Source organism: Hyla sarda, chromosome 2, assembly GCF_029499605.1.
Source record: "Hyla sarda isolate aHylSar1 chromosome 2, aHylSar1.hap1, whole genome shotgun sequence".
Classification (NCBI taxonomy): Eukaryota; Metazoa; Chordata; class Amphibia; order Anura; family Hylidae; genus Hyla; species Hyla sarda.
Window position 1 is genome coordinate 132,687,133 of NC_079190.1, and position 21,028 is coordinate 132,708,160.

Here is a 21,028-nt window from a genome sequence, read left to right on the forward strand (position 1 = left end):
CCATCATTATATAGAATGCCACCTGTATTATGCCATCATTATATAGAGTGCCACCTGTATTATGCCATCATTATATAGAGTGCCACCTGTATTTTGCCATCATTATATAGAGTGCCACCTGTATTTTGCCATCATTATATAGAGTGCCACCTGTATTATGCCATCATTATATAGAATGCCACCTGTATTATGCCATCATTATATAGAATGCCACCTGTATTATGCCATCATTATATAGAGTGCCACCTGTATTAGGCCATCATTATATAGAGTGCCACCTGTATTAGGCCATCATTATATAGAGTGCCACCTGTATTATGCCATCATTATATAGAATGCCACCTGTATTATGCCATCATTATCTAGAGTGCCACCTGTATTATGCCATCATTATATAGACTGCCACCTGTATTATGCCATCATTATATAGAGTACCACCTGTATTATGCCATCATTATATAGAATGCCACCTGTATTATGCCATCATTATATAGAGTGCCACCTGTATTATGCCATCATTATATAGAGTGCCACCTGTATTATGCCATCATTATATAGAGTGCCACCTGTATTATGCCATCATTATATAGAGTGCCACCTGTATTATGCCATCATTATATAGAGTGCCACCTGTATTATGCCATCATTATATAGAATGCCACCTGTATTATGCCATCATTATATAGAGTGCCACCTGTATTATGCCATCATTATATAGAATGCCACCTGTATTATGCCATCATTATATAGAATGCCACCTGTATTATGCCATCATTATATAGAGTGCCACCTGTATTATGCCATCATTATATAGAATGCCACCTGTATTATGCCATCATTATATAGAATGCCACCTGTATTATGCCATCATTATATAGAGTGCCACCTGTATTATGCCATCATTATATAGAATGCCACCTGTATTATGCCATCATTATATAAAATGCCACCTGTATTATGCCATCATTATATAGAGTGCCACCTGTATTATGCCATCATTATATAGAGTACCACCTGTATTATGCCATCATTATATAGAATGCCACCTGTATTATGACATCATTATATAGAATGCCACCTGTATTATGCCATCATTATATAGAGTGCCACCTGTATTATGCCATCATTATATAGAATGCCACCTGTATTATGCCATCATTATATAGAATGCCACCTGTATTATGCCATCATTATATAGAGTGCCACCTGTAGTATGCAATCACTATATGGAGTGCCGCTTGTAGTGTGCAATCACTATATAGAGTGCTGCATGTAGCGTGCCATCATTATGTAGAGTGCTGCATGTAGTGTGTCATCACTATATAGAGTGCTGCATGTAGTGTGGCATCACGATATAGAGTGCTGCATGTAGTGTGCCATCACTATATAGAGTGCTGCATGTAATGTGTCATCACTATAGAGTGCTGCATGTAGCGTGCCATCACTATATAGAGTGCCGCCTGTAGTGTGTCATCACTATATAGAGTGCTGCCTGTAGTGTGTCATCACTATATAGAGTGCGGCATGTAGTGTGTCATCACTATATAGAGTGCTGCATGTAGTGTGCCATCACTATACAGAGTGCTGCATGTAGTGTGCCATCACTATATAGAGTGCTGCTTGTAGTGTACCATCACTATATAGAGTGCTGCATGTAGTGTGTCATCACTATATAGAGTGCTGCATGTAGTGTGGCATCACTATATAGAGTGCTGCATGTAGTGTGCCATCATTATGTAGAGTGCTGCATGTAGTGTGACATCACTATATAGAGTGCTGCACGTAGTGTGCCATCACTATATAGAGTGCTGCATGTAATGTGTCATCACTATATAGAGTGCTGCATGTAGCGTGCCATCACTATATAGAGTCCCGCCGTAGTGTGTCATCACTATATAGAGTGCTGCCTGTAGTGTGTCATCACTATATAGAGTTCTGCATGTAGTGTGCCATCACTATATAGAGTGCTGCATGTAGTGTGCCATCACTATACAGAGTGCTGCATGTAGTGTGCCATCACTATACAGAGTGCTGCTTGTAGTGTACCATCACTATATAGAGTGCTGCATGTAGTGTGCCATCACTATATAGAGTGCTGCATGTAGTATGCCATCACTATATAGAGTGCTGCATGTAGTGTGCCATCACTATATAGAGTGCTGCATGTAGTGTGCCATCACTATATAGAGTGCTGCATGTAGTGTGCCATCACTATATAGAGTGCTGCATGTAGTGTGCCATCACTATATAGAGTGCTGCATGTAGTGTGCCATCACTATATAGAGTGCTGCATGTAGTGTGCCATCACTATATAGAGTGCTGCATGTAGTGTGCCATCACTATATAGAGTGCTGCATGTAGTGTGCCATCACTATATAGAGTGCTGCATGTAGTGTGCCATCACTATAGAGTGCCACTTGTAGTGTGCCATCCACATGTTGTATGCCATCATTATGTAGAGTGCAGCATGTAGTGTGCCATCCCTATATAGAGTGCTGCATATAGTGTGCCATCACTATATAGAGTGCTGCATGTAGTATGCCATCACTATATAGAGTGCTGCATGTAGTGTGCCATCACTATATAGAGCGCTGCATGTAGTGTGCCATCACTATATAGAGTGCTGCATGTAGTGTGCCATCACTATATAGAGTGCTGCATGTAGTGTGCCATCACTATATAGAGTGCTGCATGTAGTGTGCCATCACTATATAGAGTGCTGCATGTAGTGTGCCATCACTATATAGAGTGCTGCATGTAGTGTGCCATCACTATATAGAGTGCTGCATGTAGTGTGCCATCACTATATAGAGTGCTGCTTGTAGTGTACCATCACTATATAGAGTGCTGCATGTAGTGTGTCATCACTATATAGAGTGCTGCATGTAGTGTGCCATCACTATACAGAGTGCTGCATGTAGTGTGCCATCACTATATAGAGTACCGCCTGTAGTGTGTCATCACTATATAGAGTGCTGCCTGTAGTGTGTCATCACTATATAGAGTGCTGCATGTAGTGTGTCATCACTATATAGAGTGCTGCATGTAGTGTGCCATCACTATACAGAGTGCTGCATGTAGTGTGCCATCACTATATAGAGTGCTGCTTGTAGTGTACCATCACTATATAGAGTGCTGCATGTAGTGTGTCATCACTATATAGAGTGCTGCATGTAGTGTGGCATCACTATATAGAGTGCTGCATGTAGTGTGCCATCATTATGTAGAGTGCTGCATGTAGTGTGACATCACTATATAGAGTGCTGCACGTAGTGTGCCATCACTATATAGAGTGCTGCATGTAATGTGTCATCACTATATAGAGTGCTGCATGTAGCGTGCCATCACTATATAGAGTCCCGCCGTAGTGTGTCATCACTATATAGAGTGCTGCCTGTAGTGTGTCATCACTATATAGAGTTCTGCATGTAGTGTGCCATCACTATATAGAGTGCTGCATGTAGTGTGCCATCACTATACAGAGTGCTGCATGTAGTGTGCCATCACTATACAGAGTGCTGCTTGTAATGTACCATCACTATATAGAGTGCTGCATGTAGTGTGCCATCACTATATAGAGTGCTGCATGTAGTATGCCATCACTATATAGAGTGCTGCATGTAGTGTGCCATCACTATATAGAGTGCTGCATGTAGTGTGCCATCACTATATAGAGTGCTGCATGTAGTGTGCCATCACTATATAGAGTGCTGCATGTAGTGTGCCATCACTATATAGAGTGCTGCATGTAGTGTGCCATCACTATATAGAGTGCTGCATGTAGTGTGCCATCACTATATAGAGTGCTGCATGTAGTGTGCCATCACTATATAGAGTGCTGCATGTAGTGTGCCATCACTATATAGAGTGCTGCATGTAGTGTGCCATCACTATAGAGTGCCACTTGTAGTGTGCCATCCACATGTTGTATGCCATCATTATGTAGAGTGCAGCATGTAGTGTGCCATCCCTATATAGAGTGCTGCATATAGTGTGCCATCACTATATAGAGTGCTGCATGTAGTATGCCATCACTATATAGAGTGCTGCATGTAGTGTGCCATCACTATATAGAGTGCTGCATGTAGTGTGCCATCACTATATAGAGTGCTGCATGTAGTGTGCCATCACTATATAGAGTGCTGCATGTAGTGTGCCATCACTATATAGAGTGCTGCATGTAGTGTGCCATCACTATATAGAGTGCTGCATGTAGTGTGCCATCACTATAGAGTGCCACTTGTAGTGTGCCATCCACATGTTGTATGCCATCATTATGTAGAGTGCAGCATGTAGTGTGCCATCCCTATATAGAGTGCTGCATATAGTGTGTCATCACTATATAGAGTGCTGCATGTAGTGTGCCATCACTATATAGAGTGCTGCATGTAGTGTGCCATCACTATATAGAGTGCTGCATGTAGTGTGCCATCACTATAGAGTGCCACTTGTAGTGTGCCATCCCCATGTTGTATGCCATCATTATGTAGAGTGCAGCATGTAGTGTGCCATCCCTATATAGAGTGCTGCATATAGTGTGTCATCACTATATAGAGTGCTGCATGTAGTGTGCCATCACTATATAGAGTGCTGCATGTAGTGTGCCATCACTATACAAATTGCTGCTTGTAGTGTGTCAATACCTTTATATAGTGCTGCATGTAGGGTGCCATCACTATATAGAGTGCTGCATGTAGTGTGCCATCACTATACAGAGTGCTGCATGTAGTGTGTCATCACTATATGGAGTGCCGCCTATAGGTTGCCATCACTAAACAGAGTGCTTCTTGGAGTGCGCCATCACTGTATAGAGTACTGCATGTAGTGTGCCATCATTATGTAGAGTGCCAACAAAAGTTAGATTTTATTTCCATTATTTACACTTTCAAAATAAAAGAAAACAAAAAAATAGGCGTCTACAAAAGTTTGGGCACCCTGTAGAATTTATAGCATGCACTGCCCCCTTTGCAAAGCTGAGACCTGCCAGTGTCATGGATTTTTCTCAATCATCATCTGGGAAGATCAGGTGATGTCAATCTCAAAGGTTTTAAATGCCCAGAATCATCTGACCTTGCCCCAAAAATCAGCACCATGGGTTCTTCTAAGCAGTTGTCTAGAAATCTGAAACTGAAAATAGTTGACACTCACAAAGCTAGAGAAGGCTATAAGAAGATAGCAAAATGTTTTCAGATGTCAATATCCTCTGTTCGGAATATAATTAAGTAATGGCAGTCATCAGGAACAGTGGAAGTTAAAGCAAGATCTGGAAGACCAAGAAAAATATCAGACAGAACAGCTTGCAGGATTGTGAGAAAAACTATTCAAAACCCACGTTTGACTGCACAATCCCTCCAGAAAGATCTGGCCGAGTTGTGGTACACTATTCCACTATAAAGAGATACTTGAACAAATATGGTCTTCATGGAAGAGTCATTAGAAGAAAACCTCTTCTATGTCCTCATCAAAAAAATCAGTGTTTGAACTTTGCAAATTAACATATAGACAAGCCTGATGCATTTTGGAAACAAGTTCTGTGGACCGATGAGGTTAAAATTGAACTTTTTGGCCGGAATGAGCAAAGGTACGTTTGGAGAAGAAGGGGAACAGAATTTAATGAGAAGAACCTCTGTCCAACTGTTAAGCATGGGGGTGGATCAATCATGCTTTGGGGTTGCATTGCAGCCAGTGGCACAGGGAACATCTCACGAGTAGAAGGAAAAATTGATTCAATAAAATTTCAGTAAATATTGGACGCTAACTTGATGCCATCTGTGAAAAATCTGAAGTTAAACAGAGGATGGCTTCTACAAATGGATAATGATCCTAAACACACCTTGAAATCCACGGGGGATTACATCAAGAGGCATAAACTAAAGGTTTTGCCATGGCCTTCACAATCTCCTGACCTCAACATAATTGAAAATCTATGGATAGACCTTAAAAGAGCAGTGCGTGACAGACAGCCCAGAAATCTCAAAGAACTGGAAGACTTTTGTAAGGAAGAATGGGCAAAGATACCTCAAACAAGAATTGAAAGACTCTTGGCTGGCTACAAAAAGCGTTTACAAGCTGTGATACTTGCCAAAGGGGGCAGTACAAGATATTAACTCTGCAGGATGCCCAAACTTTTGCAATCACCATTTTTTTTGTTTTCTGTTATTTTGAAGGTGTAAATGATGGAAATAAAATCAAACTTTTGTTGACATATTATAAGAATGTCTAATCTGTAATTTGATGCCTTTTGGAGATTTTTCCATCTTTCCTTGGCTTCTTTATGCACATTAATACAAATTTCTGCCTGGGGTGCCCAAACTTTTGATCCCCACTGTAGAGTGCTTCGTGTAGTGTGCCATCACTATCTTGCGCAATGCTTGTAGTGTGCCATCACTACAGGGTGGGCCATTTATATGGATACACCTTAATAAAATGGGAATGGTTGGTGATATTAACTTCCTGTTTGTGGCACACTAGTTTATGTGAGGGGGGAAACTTTTCAAGATGGGTTGTGACCATGGCGGCCATTGAAGTCGCCATTTTGAATCCAACTTTTGTTTTTTCAATAGGAAGAGGGTCATGTGACACATCAAACTTATTGGGAATTTCACAAGAAAAACAATGATGTGCTTGGTTTTAACGTAACTTTATTCTTTCATGAGTTATTTACAAGTTTCTGACCACTTATAAAATGTGTTCAATGTGCTGCCCATTGTGTTGGATTGTGAATGCAACCCTCTTCTCCCACTCTTCACACACTGATAGCAACACCGCAGGAGAAATGCTAGCACAGGCTTCCAGTATCCGTAGTTTCAGGTGCTGCACATCTCGTATCTTCACAGCATAGACAATTGCCTTCAGATGACCCCAAAGATAAAAGTCTAAGGGGGTCAGATCGGGAGACCTTGGGGGTCATTCAACTGGCCCACGATGACCAATCCACTTTTCAGGAAACTGTTCATTTAGGAATGCTCGGACCTGACACCCATAATGTGGTGGTGCACCATCTTGCTGGAAAAACTCAGGGAACGTGCCAGCTTCAGTGCATAAAGAGGGAAACACATCATCATGTAGCAATTTCACATATCCAGTGGCCTTGAGGTTTCCATTGATGAAGAATGGCCCCACTATCTTTGCACCCCATATACCACACCATACAATCAATTTTTGTGTTCCAACAGTCTTGGAGGGATCTATCCAATGTGGGTTAGTGTCAGACCAATAGCGGGGGTTTTGTTTGTTAACTTCACCATTCACATAAAAGTTTGCCTCATCACTGAACAAAATCTTCTGCGTAAACTGAGGGTCCTGTTCCAATTTTTGTTTTGCCCATTCTGCAGTTTGTAGGGTGCCATTTGTGAGTAGCTAATATTCGCCGAAGGAATGTTCGACTAATGCCACTCTCCAGTGACATGCGGCGAGTGCTATGCTGTAGGCTCTTGCTGAATGAAGCTAGGACAACCACTGATGTTTCTTCATTAGTGACAGATTTCATGCATCCACATTTTGACAAATCCAACACTGAACCAGTTTCATGAAACTTAGCAAGCAGTTTGCTAACTGTAGCATGGGAGATGGGTGGTCTCGTAGAGTGTCTTGCTTTGAAATCTGCTGCAACACAATTTCTATCCGCTCCTCACGTGTTAACCTCGACGGCATGTCAATGGCTGTAAACAAAGAGAAACTTGTAAATAACTCATGAAAGAATAAAGTTTTGTTAAAACCAAGCACACCAGTGTTTTTCTTGTGAAATTCCCAATAGGTTTGATGTGTCACATGACCCTCTTCCTATTGAAAAAACAAAAGTTGGATTCAAAATGGGCAACTTCAAAATGGCCACCATGGTCACCACCCATCTTGAAAAGTTTCCCCCCTCCCATATACTAATGTGCCACAAACAGGAAGTTAATATCACCAACCATTCCCATTTTATTAAGGTGTATCCATATAAATGGCCCACCCTGTATATAGAGTGCCGCCTGTAGTGTTTCATCACTATATAGAGTGCTGCATGTGGTGTGTCATAACTATATGGAGTGCTGCATGTAGTGTGCCATCACTGTACAGAGTGTTGCATGTAGTGTGTCATCACTATATAGAGTGCCGCCTGTAGTGTGTCATCACTATATAGAGTGCTGCATGTAGTGTGTCATCACTATACAGAATGCTGCTTGTAGTGTGTCATCACTATATAGTGTGCCGCCTGTAGTGTGTCATCACTATATAGAGTGCTGCCTGTAGTGTGTCATCACTATATAGAGTGCTGCATGTAGTGTGCCATCACTATATAGAGTGCTGCATGTAGTATGTCAACACTATATAGAGTGCTGCTTGTAGTGTGTCATCACTATATAGAGTGCTGCATGTAGTGTGTCATCACTATATAGAGTGCTGCATGTAGTGTGCCATCACTATATAGAGTGCTGCATGTAGTGTGCCATCACTATATAGAGTGCTGCATGTAGTGTGCCATCACTATACAGAGTGCTGCATGTAGTGTGCCATCACTATATAGAGTGCTGCTTGTAGGGTGTCATCACTATATAGAGGGCTGCATGTTGTGTGCCATCACTATATAGAGTGCTGCATGTTGTGTGCCATCACTATATAGAGTGCTGCATGTTGTGTGCCATCACTATATAGAGTGCTGCATGTAGTGTGCCATCACTATATAGAGTGCTGCATGTAGTGTACCATCACTATATAGAGCGCTGCATGTAGTGTGCCATCACTATATAGAGTGATGCATGTTGTGTGCCATCACTATATAGAGTGATGCATATTGTGTGCCATCACTATACAGAGTGCTGCATGTTGTGTGCCATCACTATATAGAGTGCTGCATGTTGTGTGCCATCACTATATAGAGTGCTGCATGTTGTGTGCCATCACTATATAGAGTGCTGCATGTAGTGTGCCATCACTATATAGAGTGCTGCATGTAGTGTGCCATCACTATTTAGAGCGCTGCATGTAGTGTGCCATCACTATATAGAGTGCTGCATGTAGTGTGCCATCACTATATAGAGTGCTGCATGTAGTGTGCCATCACTATATAGAGCGCTGCATGTAGTGTGCCATCACTATATAGAGTGCTGCATGTTGTGTGCCATCACTATATAGAGTGCTGCATGTTGTGTGCCATCACTATATAGAGTGCTGCATGTTGTGTGCCATCACTATATAGAGTGCTGCATGTTGTGTGTCATCACTATATAGAGTGCTGCATATTGTGTGCCATCACTATATAGAGTGCTGCATGTTGTGTGTCATCACTATATAGAGTGCTGCATATTGTGTGCCATCACTATATAGAGTGCTGCATATTGTGTGCCATCACTATATAGAGTGCTGCATGTTGTGTGCCATCACTATATAGAGTGCTGCATGTAGTGTGCCATCACTATATAGAGTGCTGCTTGTAGGGTGTCATCACTATATAGAGGGCTGCATGTAGTGTGCCATCACTATACAGAGTGCTGCATGTAGTGTGCCATCACTATATAGAGTGCTGCTTGTAGGGTGTCATCACTATATAGAGTACTGCATGTTGTGTGCCATCACTATATAGAGTGCTGCATGTTGTGTGCCATCACTATATAGAGTGCTGCATGTAATGTGCCATCACTATATAGAGTGCTGCATGTTGTGTGCCATCACTATATAGAGTGGTGCATGTTGTGTGCCATCACTATATAGAGTGCTGCATGTTGTGTGCCATCACTATATAGAGTGCTGCATGTAGTGTGCCATCACTATATAGAGTGCTGCATGTAGTGTACCATCACTATATAGAGCGCTGCATGTAGTGTGCCATCACTATATAGAGTGATGCATGTTGTGTGCCATCACTATATAGAGTGATGCATATTGTGTGCCATCACTATACAGAGTGCTGCATGTTGTGTACCATCACTCTATAGAGTGCTGCATGTTGTGTGCCATCACTATATAGAGTGCTGCATGTTGTGTGCCATCACTATATAGAGTGCTGCATGTAGTGTGCCATCACTATATAGAGTGCTGCATGTAGTGTGCCATCACTATATAGAGCGCTGCATGTAGTGTGCCATCACTATATAGAGTGATGCATGTAGTGTGCCATCACTATATAGAGTGCTGCATGTAGTGTGCCATCACTATATAGAGTGCTGCATGTAGTGTGCCATCACTATATAGAGTGCTGCATGTAGTGTGCCATCACTATATAGAGTGCTGCATGTAGTGTGCCATCACTATGTAGAGTGCTGCATGTAGTGTGCCATCACTATATAGAGCGCTGCATGTAGTGTGCCATCACTATATAGAGTGCTGCATGTTGTGTGCCATCACTATATAGAGTGCTGCATGTTGTGTGCCATCACTATATAGAGTGCTGCATGTTGTGTGTCATCACTATATAGAGTGCTGCATATTGTGTGCCATCACTATACAGAGTGCTGCATATTGTGTGCCATCACTATATAGAGTGCTGCATGTAGTGTGCCATCACTATACAGAGTGCTGCATATTGTGTGCCATCACTATATAGAGTGCTGCATGTTGTGTGTCATCACTATATAGAGTGCTGCATATTGTGTGCCATCACTATACAGAGTGCTGCATATTGTGTGCCATCACTATATAGAGTGCTGCATGTTGTGTGCCATCACTATATAGAGTGCTGCATGTTGTGTGCCATCATTATACAGAGTGCTGCACTATTTAGACAGTGTGCCAATTGTACATTTTTTCCTTCTTGTAATGTGTTTGTTAGAACCCTATAATCTCCTAGCCTTGTTGTAATTTGGGTATAACCTCCCAGCTTGTATCCACTTTACCTTTAACCATTCACACTACGTATTTTTCTAGCGGAATTTTGCTCTGGAGTTCCACTGTGAAAATACAGTACAGCAGCATTGTTTTTAATGGGATTCTGCTAAACCATTCTCACTATTGAATTTCCGTAGTTGACGTTCTGCTTCTGAAATTTCAGACCTAAAGAATGAACATGTTTGTCTATGGAGACGGTGCATTTTCAAGCAGTCCTAGCGCTGGCCCATTACAGATGCAATCTTCTGGCGTAGATTGCATAGTGTGAATGAGCCCTTAAGGTTACATCCAGTTATTGCTTTGTGTCTTTATCTTCACTGATCATCCTTGAGTGGAAATGCATAACTGGATCAGCCATCACATGCAGTACTGACCCCCAACAAATATATTACTGTATACCCTATCAGGATGAGCTGTATAGATCATGTCATGCTCCATGGATATATTTATAGAATATATACTGTAATTATTATTATTATTTGAGCTATGTTCCTGTTAATTCTTAGATCTGTCAATCCTCATGTCTTTTTGTTGTGTCTTGCTCAGTAATGTATTTCAGAGAACAGCATCCACATGCAGCTTCTAAATTAGCCATATCATCAGGTTCTTAGAAGTTCACAACTCAGCAAGACATTCCCCTCCTCCATAAGACGTACAGTCTAAAACTCCAAGTGACAAGAACTAACACAGATCGATCTTTAGATTACTTTCAAGTGAGTGAGCTTTCTAATTGAGCTAAGAGGCGGCAGACTGTAAACACACAGGCACAGAAGACTTTGCTTTTGAATATACAGTAATAAAGCCGTTATTAAACTTCAGTAATGTCCTTGCCCAGGATTATCACAAATAGTATCCACAATATATTTCTTTGTTATTTCTTGGCTGTCTGAAGTGATACTGTGTCCTAGTTTGGGTAAAGTTTGGAGGAAACTTTGAGAAGGAATTTAGTAATGTCTGGAATGTACATTCCTTATGTATAACATAAGCTAACAAAACAGGAACATTACAGTGACACAGAAGAAGTCCATGCAGTGAAAAAGAGATGATTATATCTATGTAGTCTATTCTGGAGAAAATGTACACATTGCAACAGAAATCCTATTTTTCTTCAGACGTCTCCTTAAAGGGGTACTCCGCCCCTAGACATCTTATCCCCTATCCGAAGGATAGGGCATAAGATGTCTTATTGCGGGGGTCCTGCCACTGGGGACCCCCACGATCTCTGCTGCGGCAACCCAGACACCCGATGCACGGAGTGAACTTTGCTCCAGGCCGGATGACTGGCGGGGCGGAGGCTCGTGACATCACACCACGCTCGTGACGTCACGGCCATGCCCCCTCGATGCAAGTCTATGGGAGGGGGCATGACTGCCGTCACACCCCCTCCCATAGACTTGTATTGAGGGGGCGCAGCCGTGACGTCACGAGACACCGGCGCTGCACCCTACACTCTAAACGAATGCCGGGTGCAGCAGGGAGATCGGGGTGTCCCCTTTGGATAGGGATAAGATGTCTGGATAGGGATAAGATGTCTAGGTGCGGAGTACCCCTTTAAAGGAGTTTACCAAAGTCCCTGTTGGTTTGGCACAGACCTCTCTCCAGCCAAGCCAGCACCCTGCTCTGTACTGGTGCTGCATATATTCCCAGTGAGTTTTTAAACCGCCTGGTTGGAGTAAAACTCCAACCAAACTACCTGGAAAAGGTGGCATGAGAAAGCTTCTTTACATATCCTTTCTTCCCAGAATAACCTTTGAAGCATTAATGGCTTGTAAGGCCGGGTTCACACTCTGTCGGAAAATGTTTCGTCCAGTGATTGCAACCAGTGTTGACTGAATCAGTTGGAGCTAGGACTGCACAAACGTTCTGTACAGATAGACCGCAATATCTGTGACGCGGATTCCGATAGGACATTGAGCAGGTTCAATGTGCTCGCAGAAATATTTGATTGGAATTTTCCAACAGAAATTCCGCCCAGAAAATTTTGCAGTGTGAATTGGTTAACAAAAACCTGTTCACCTGCATTTTAACCTTAATGTGACAGAATTTCCTGACTGAAATTCAGAAGTGGAATTCCGATCACAAATTCTGTAGTGTGAACCTGGCCTAAGTCTCCACACATAGTTATGATGCTCTCCTCAAGAAGAAACCTTACCCCTTTGGACACACACCTAAAGGCCTCTTTGCAGCCAAGCCAGCGCCTTGCTTTGTACTGACGAGGGATAATCGCCCCAAAACAGCTGTCTACAGATGTGTATTATTTCCTTCTGGAGAGATTGTTGGCAGTTTTTAGGACTTCTGGTTGGAGTGGAAAACTTGGGGAGATATATCAAAACCTGTGCAGAGGAAAAGTTGACTAATTGCCCATAGCAACCAATTAGATTTTTTCTTTAATTTTTCAGAGGCCTCTTTAATAATGAAAGAAGCGATTTGATTGGTTGCTAAAGGCAACTGAACAACTTTTCCTATTTTTGTTTTTTACAGGTTCTACAGGTTTTGATAAATCTCCCCAACTGAGGAAAAGGTTACTTGGAAAAGGTGACATCAGAGAGCTGCACATCCTTTCTTCCCTGTTTAAAGGAGAACTGTGGTTAAAAATTAATTCATCTCCTCTGTGCCTGGGCTACAAAAGATAAACTTAAAAAAAAATTTACTTTAACTCACAAACTCACCTTCCTACGTTCCCCCGTTGCGCCGATATCGGCATCCCGGTCCTCAGGTGCTGGTCTTCTTCCTGCTTCTTGGGCTCGGAGACTCATACTGCGCTCAGCGTATTGCCGGCCGCAGCGATGTCCTGCCTTGACTGGTGATAGGCTGAGCACACTGTCATGTAAGGAGCCCGGGCAGCAGGGATAAGGCAGGGCCCAGGCTCCTTACATGACAGTGCGCTTAGCCTATCACCGGCCAAGGTGGAACATCGCTACAGCCGGCGATAAGCTGAGAGCAGTATGAGTCACGGAGCCCAAGAAGCAGGAAGAAGACCAGCATTGGAGGACCGGGATGCTGGTATCGGTGCAACGGGGGAACTTAGGGAGGTTACTTAAAGTATTTATTTTTTTTTTGTTTTTGCAGCTCGGGCACAGGGGAAATAAAAAATGTTTAGCCACAGTTCTCCTTTAATGCATATTAATGACATCGGTTAACTGCAGCTCAGCTCGCAATCACTTTAATGTTCTGTGTGGTATGCAAGTTGTGCCTGTGGATGCTAATAAAATCAGAGCGGGGAAGAGAAATAATTTACATAGAAATGCAATTAAAGGGGCACTCTGGAGGAAAAAATATTCTCAAATTAACTGGTGCTTGAAAGATATATAGGTTTGTAAATCACTTATAAAAATCTTCCTTCCAGTACTTATCAGCTTCACACATGTAAACTACCCAACTGTAGCTCCAGAGGAAGTTGTGTAGTTCTTTCCAGTCTGACCAGTGCTCTCGGCTGACACCTCTGTCCATGTCAGGAACTGTCCAGCGCATGAGCAAATGCCACTTGTAAACCTGGAAGGATTAAGATTTTTATATAGAAGTCATTTACAAACCTGTGTATCTTTCTAGCACCAGTTGATATAAAAACATTTTTTTCCACCAGAGTACCTCTTTAAGTCTTATGGGAGAAATGTTTTTGGAAGTTATCATATGTCAAAGAATTGTGTAAGTGCTGTATTTTAATGTGTAAACTTCACACATGTAAACTACCCAACTGTAGACATTCCCACTGATCCATACATGCAGACCTACTGCATTCCAGATCGTATTACATTCATGTAGGCACATGGTGTCATGTACAACCTCTTATCAATTCATTGATATTTTATTATTGTCTATTAGAGCCCATTCACACTACAGAATCTCCGCCCTGAGACAAAACAAGCTGGCGCTAGGAAATGCACCATCTCAATAGACAGCAATGCATTTTAGAGCGGATTCCGCAAAAATAATTATGCTGTGTGAATGGTGCAGCAGAATCCCATTAAAAACAATGGAAGGCTGCTGTACTGCAATTTCTGAGCAGAACTGGAAAATACATAGTGTGAATAGGCCCTTAAAATTATTAGGATTGAATTGCACCCCATTTGAAAATCCTTCTCAAATCTCTATTGTATTTATTTTTATTTAGTTTTTTCAAATGGATCCATGATTTTTTAATGGGGTTTCCGTCATCAAGTTTTCATTGACCTCCGGTTGACATTTCCTACACAATCCAATTTTATTAACAAGACAAACAGAAATGGTCTCATTTTTCTCTCCTGTTGAACAAAGGGATCTGTTATTTTTGCTGGGATGGGCTGATAAGTGTCTCACATGAATTTCCTTTCTGACAGACAGTGTCTGATATAGCTCAGATACAGAAGTGGTTTACTTTTGGATTTGCATTATCTGTTTTGACAGTTCATTCTTTAAGTTATAACATATATATATATAGCTTTTTGCTTCATGTTTTACTTACAATCTGTATTAACATGGAACAGATTTAGTAATTGAATAAAATTGTCATCATATGGATAAAACTAAATATTACATACAAATACAGGAAAGGGTTAAACCTAGAGCTGGTTGGTATGACCAAATATGTGTATCACGGTATTTTTGTAACTTATGGCGGTTCCACGGTATATAACGGTATTTCTTTCACCCCCCCACCCCAAATCATGTGACCTGTGAGCGCTCTTCTGCTCCCCCCACCAAATCATGTTACCCGCCAGCGCTGTTCTGCTCCCCCCCAATTAATTATCAGCCCAGCGGGGTACTACTCCCATATGTCCTCCGCAAGCACTGCCCTCCTCCTCTTTGTTAGGGGCCGCCGACGCTGGAACTCACTGCACGCCAGTGGTCTCCAACCTGCGGACCTCCAGATATTGCAAAACAACAACTCCCAGCATGCCCGGACAGCCGTTGGCTGTCTGGGCATGCTGGGATTTGTAGTTTTGCAACAACAGCTGTAGTTTTGCGCCAACGGCTGTCCGGGCATGCTGGGAGTTGTAGTTTTGCAACAACTGGAGGTCCGCAGGTTGGAGACCACTGGCGTGCAGTGATTTCCAGCGCCGGCGGCCCCTAACAAAGAGGAGGAGGGCAGTGCTTGCGGGGGACATATGTGAGTAGTACCCCGCTGGGCTGATAATTAATTGGGGGGGAGCAGAACAGCGCTGGCGGGTAATATGATTTGGTGGGGGGAGCAGAACAGCGCTGGCGGTTCAAGTATGATTAGTTCCCCGATGTGGGGACAGCACAGCGCTGGGCTGATAATTCATTCCCAAGGGGGAGGGGCCATACCGGTATTGCGGTATGGGAAAAATTCATATCGTGCAGATACTGAAACATGATCCTTTTTACTGCTTTGTTTCTAAAATGTATTTTTTTTATTAAATTTTTTTGTGCACTATTATGGGGACTGCCATCTTGCCTAAGCTGTGTTTAACAGCATTCAGTAAAAGAAGCTGTTCAATTAAAGGGGTACTCCTGTGGAAAACTTTTTAAATCAACTGGTGCCAGAAAGTTAAACAGATATGTAAATTAAAAAATCTTAATCCTTCCAGTACTTTTTAGGGGCTATATACTACAGTAGAAATGCTTATCTTTTTGGATTTCTCTGATGTCACGACCACAGTGCTCTCTGCTGACATCTGTCTATTTTAGCAACTGTCCAGAGCAGGAGAAAATCCCCATAGCAAACATATGCTGCTCTGAACAGTTCCTAAAATGGACAACAGAGGTCAGCAGAGAGCACTATGGTCGTGACATCAGAGAAATCCAAAAAGAAAAGCATTTCCTCTGTAGTATATAGCCCCTAAAATGTATTGGAAGGATTAAGGTTTTTTAATAGAAGTAATTTACAAATTTGTTTAACTTTCTGGCACCAGTTGATTTAAAAAAAAAAAAAAAGTTTTCCACGGGAGTACCCCTTTAACCTCTTAAGGACCCATGACATATGCGTACGTCATGAGTCCCGGTCCTGCGATATAACGCGGGGTCACACGGTGACCCCGCATCATATCGCGGCGGGCCCGGCGTCATAGTGAAGCCGGGACCCGCCTCTAATATCGCGCGGCACTGATCGCTGTGCAGCGCGCTATTAACCCTTTAGCCGCGCGCTCAAAGCTGAGCCGCGCGGCTAAAAACGAAAGTAAAAGTGCCCGGCTAGCTCAGGGAGCTGTTCGGGGTCGCCGCGGTATCCCGAACAGCTGTAGCACAGGAGGAGGTCTTCTTACCTTCTCCTGCGCTGTCCGATCGCCGAATGAATGCTTCAAGCCTGAGATCCAGGCTTGAGCATTCAATCGCCGAAAACACTGATTGATCCATTCCTATGGAGATGGATCAATCAGTGTAAAAGATCAGTACATGCAATGTTATAGCCCCTTATGGGAGCTATAATATTGCATAAGAAAAGTGCAAAAAAATCATTAACCCTTTCAATTATCCCTTCCCCTAATAAAAGTTTGAATCACCCGGCATTTCCAAAAATAAAAAAAACATTATGTAAATAATAATAAAAATAAACATATGTGGTATCGCCGCGTGCGGAAATGTCCGAATTATAAAAATATACCGCTTTTTAAACCGCTCGTTCAATGACGTACGCGCAAAAAAATTCCAAAGTCCAAAATATGGCATTTTTGATCACTTTTTATACCACAAACAAGTGAAGAAAAAGTGATCAAAAAGTCTGATCAGAACAAAAATGGTACCGCTAAAAACTTCAGATGACAGCGCAAAAAATGAGTCCTTAAAGCGCCCTGAACACAGAAAAATAAAAATTTTCCTGCATGTATTCATGATTTTTTTCGGAAGTGATACAAATTCAAACCTATACAAGTAGGGTATCATTTTAACCGTATGGACCTACAGAATAAAGATAAGGTATCATTTTTGACAAAAAATGTACTGTGTAAAAACAGAAGCCCCCAAAACTTACAAAATAGTGTTTTTTCATAAATTTTGTCGCACATTGATTTTTTTTTCCCGTTTCACCGTAGATTTTTGGGTAAAATGACTAATGTCATTACAAAGTAGAATTAGTGACGCAAAAATTAAGCCATTATATATAATTTTAGGTGAAAATTTTTAAGAGTTATGATTTTTTAAAGTTAAGGAGGAAAAATTGAAAATGAAAAAAACGGAAAAAGCCCGCGTCCTTAAGGGGTTAATATGAATTGCAGACATCATTCTATATGAAGGGATAGGCTACTCTACAAGAAATATTTTTCCTATTGGTGTCACCTTTCACTGTACACTGTATCTGTACAGAACAGGAAGTCCCAGCTTAGTTTTAGCCCTAGTGGCCAAATTGGAAACTGTTAAGCATGTTTAACCCCGTAAGGACCAGGCCCATTTTGGCCTTAAGGAGCAGGCCAATTTTATTTTTGCATTTTCGTTTTCCCTCTTCGTCTTCTAAAAATCCTAACTTTCATATTTTCACCCACAGACCCATATGAGGACTTGTTTTTTGCATCACCAATTTTACTTTGTAATGACATCACTTATTTTACCATAAAATGTATGGCGCAAGCAAAAAAATATTATTTATGTGGGGAAATTGAAAAGAAAACCGCAATGTAGCAAATTTTGTAAGGTTTTGTTTTCACATTGTACACTATACGGTAAAAATGACATGTTTTCTTTATTCTGTGGGTCAATACAATTAAAATGATACCCATATCTGTATATGCTTTTTTATCATTTTACCACCTTATAAAAATCTCAAACTATTTTAACAAAATTAATATGTTTGAAATTGCCCTATCTTGACCACCAATAACTTTCTCATTATTCCGTATTCGGTATGAGGGCAAATTTTTTGCGCCCTGATCAGTAGTTTTTATTAGTGCCACTTTTACTTATATTTAACTTTTATAATTTTTTTTTTTTGGAAGAAAATGTGACAAAAAACATCATCATAATTTTTTATTTATTTTAGGTTTACGCCGTTCACAATATGAGATAGTTAACATTATATTTTGATATAGCTGCAATAACAAATATGTTTATTAATAATTTTTTTTTACGCTTTTTGAGGGTAAAATGGGAAAAGGGACGATTTACATTTTTATTGGGGGAGTGGATTTAAATTTTTTTTGTCCTATTTATAGCTCATTTGATTGCTAAAATTGTTCAGTGCTATACATACAGCGTTTATTTTTATTTTTTTGGGGGGGGGGGGGGAAAACAGAGAAAAACGCCAAATCTGCCGCATGGCGTTTTTTTGGCCAAAAAATGCTGCGGCCAGATGTTAGCTTTAAATCAATGAGAAATCGCTTCCACATGCCGTTTTTCATTTTTGGCGTTTTTTTAATCCTTTTGGCGTTTTTTCTCTTTTTTTGTGTTTTTCAGCTCCTTTGGCGGTTTTCAAAGGTTGAGCCACTGGCGTTTTTTTTTTTTTTTTTCAAAATCGTGGCGTTTTTCTCCCATAGATGTCATATGGGTTTTAACTTTGGTGTTTTTGCAGGTGGTTTTTATTCTTTTTTGGACTTTAGCGATCCAAAAAAAAGTGATGGAGATACCTTTTTTAATACATTTTGTAGGGTTCCATAAAAAAAAAAAGCTGGGACCTGCCGTGCATGATGTGACCACCGGTTAGGTGCTCGCGCTCATGTCCATGGTGTAAATGTTTGTCATGGTGCGCTAAGTACCACCGCACCATGACGTACATTTATGTCCATTGTCGTTAAGGGGTTAAGCATTGTTATAACCTCTTCAGGACGCAGGGCGTATGCATACGCCCTGCACCCTGAGTCCTTAAGGACGTATGGCGTAAGGGTATGCCCGTGGGAATTCCGGTCCCTGGCGCTAGCCGGTCGGGGACCAAACCGGGATGTCTGCTGAAATCATTCAGCAGGCATCCCATGACAATGCCCTGAGACAATTCAGACCGGCGATTTTCGGCAAATACAGGTCTCCCGTGACCCGGAAAATAAGGGGGATCGGGGTCTAAGACACCCACGGTCCCCCTGAAGGGATAGAAGTGAGGTGGCAGAAGCGACCGACCAATAGCAGATCGGGGGCGGAGGGGTTTAAATTCAGTTCCCCCGTTCTGCAAACCCACGGTAATCCGGGCAGAACGGGGGAACTGTAGCGTGACCAGCGGTGGCGGTGGAGGTCATTTACCAGCGATCGGCGGAAGCCGGTGAGTAGTTGCCTAGCAACATCTGGAGGGCTACAGTTTGGAGACCACTATACAGTGGTCTCTAAACTGTAGCCCTCCAGATGTTGCAAAACTACAACTCCCAGCATGCACGAACAGCAAACGGCTGTCTCACCATGCTGTGATTTGTAGTTACGTACCTCCAGCTGTTGTATAACTACATCTCCCAGCGTGCCCTTTGGCAATCAGTATATACTGGGAGTTGTAGTTTTGCAACAGCTGGAGGCCCACTGGTTGGAACATACTGAGTCGGGTAAAAGAACCTAACTGAAGGTTTTCCAACCAGTATGCCTCCAGCTGTTGGAAAATGCAACTCCCAGCATGCATGGTCTGTCAGTACATGCTGGGAGTTGTAGTTTTGCAACAGCTGCAGGCTCGCTCCCCCCATGTGAATGTACAGGGTACGTTCGCAGGGGTGGGTTTACTCCTAGCGGTAAATATACCCTAAAAACACTACACTACACTATACTAACACATAATAAAGGGTAAAACACTACATATACACCCCCTTACACTGTCTCTCCCCCCCCCCCCCCCCCCAATGAAAATGAAAAACATATCTTACGGCAGTGTTTCCAAAACGTAGCCTCCAGCTGTTGCACAACAACAACTCCCAGCATTTCTGGACAGCTACTGACTGTCCAGGCATGCTGGGAGTTTAGCAACAGCTGAAGGCACCCTGTTTGGGAATCACTGGCGTAGAATACCCCTATGTCCACCCCTATGCAATCTCTAATTTAGTCCTCAAACCCGCATGGCGCTCTCTCACTTCGGAGCCCTGTCGTATTTCAAGGAAACAGTTTAGGGTCACATATGGGGTATTTCCGTACTCGGGAGAAATTGCACTACAAATTTTGGGGGGCTTTTTCTCCTTTTACCCCTTATAATAAGGAAAAGTTGGGGTCTACACCAGCCTGTTAGTGTAAAAAATAAAAACTTTTACACTAACATGCTGTTGTTGCCCAATACTTTTTATTTTCACCAGAGGTAAAAGGAAAAAAAGACCTTCAAAATTTGTAACACAATTTCTCCTGAGTATGGAAATACCACATATGTGGGCGTGAAATGCTCTGCGGGCGCACAACAAGGCTC

General features: G+C 42.0%; 1 long non-coding RNA gene across 1 annotated transcript in view; it reads left to right on the forward strand.

The window, feature by feature from the left end:
* LOC130355405 (uncharacterized) overlaps positions 1–21,028 on the forward strand; it is a 32,057-nt gene that overhangs the window by 5,099 nt on the left and 5,930 nt on the right. Inside the window, exon 2 of the long non-coding RNA XR_008888509.1 lies at positions 11,353–11,519. This is a non-coding gene — a long non-coding RNA (uncharacterized LOC130355405). The remainder of the gene's footprint in view (positions 1–11,352; positions 11,520–21,028) is intronic.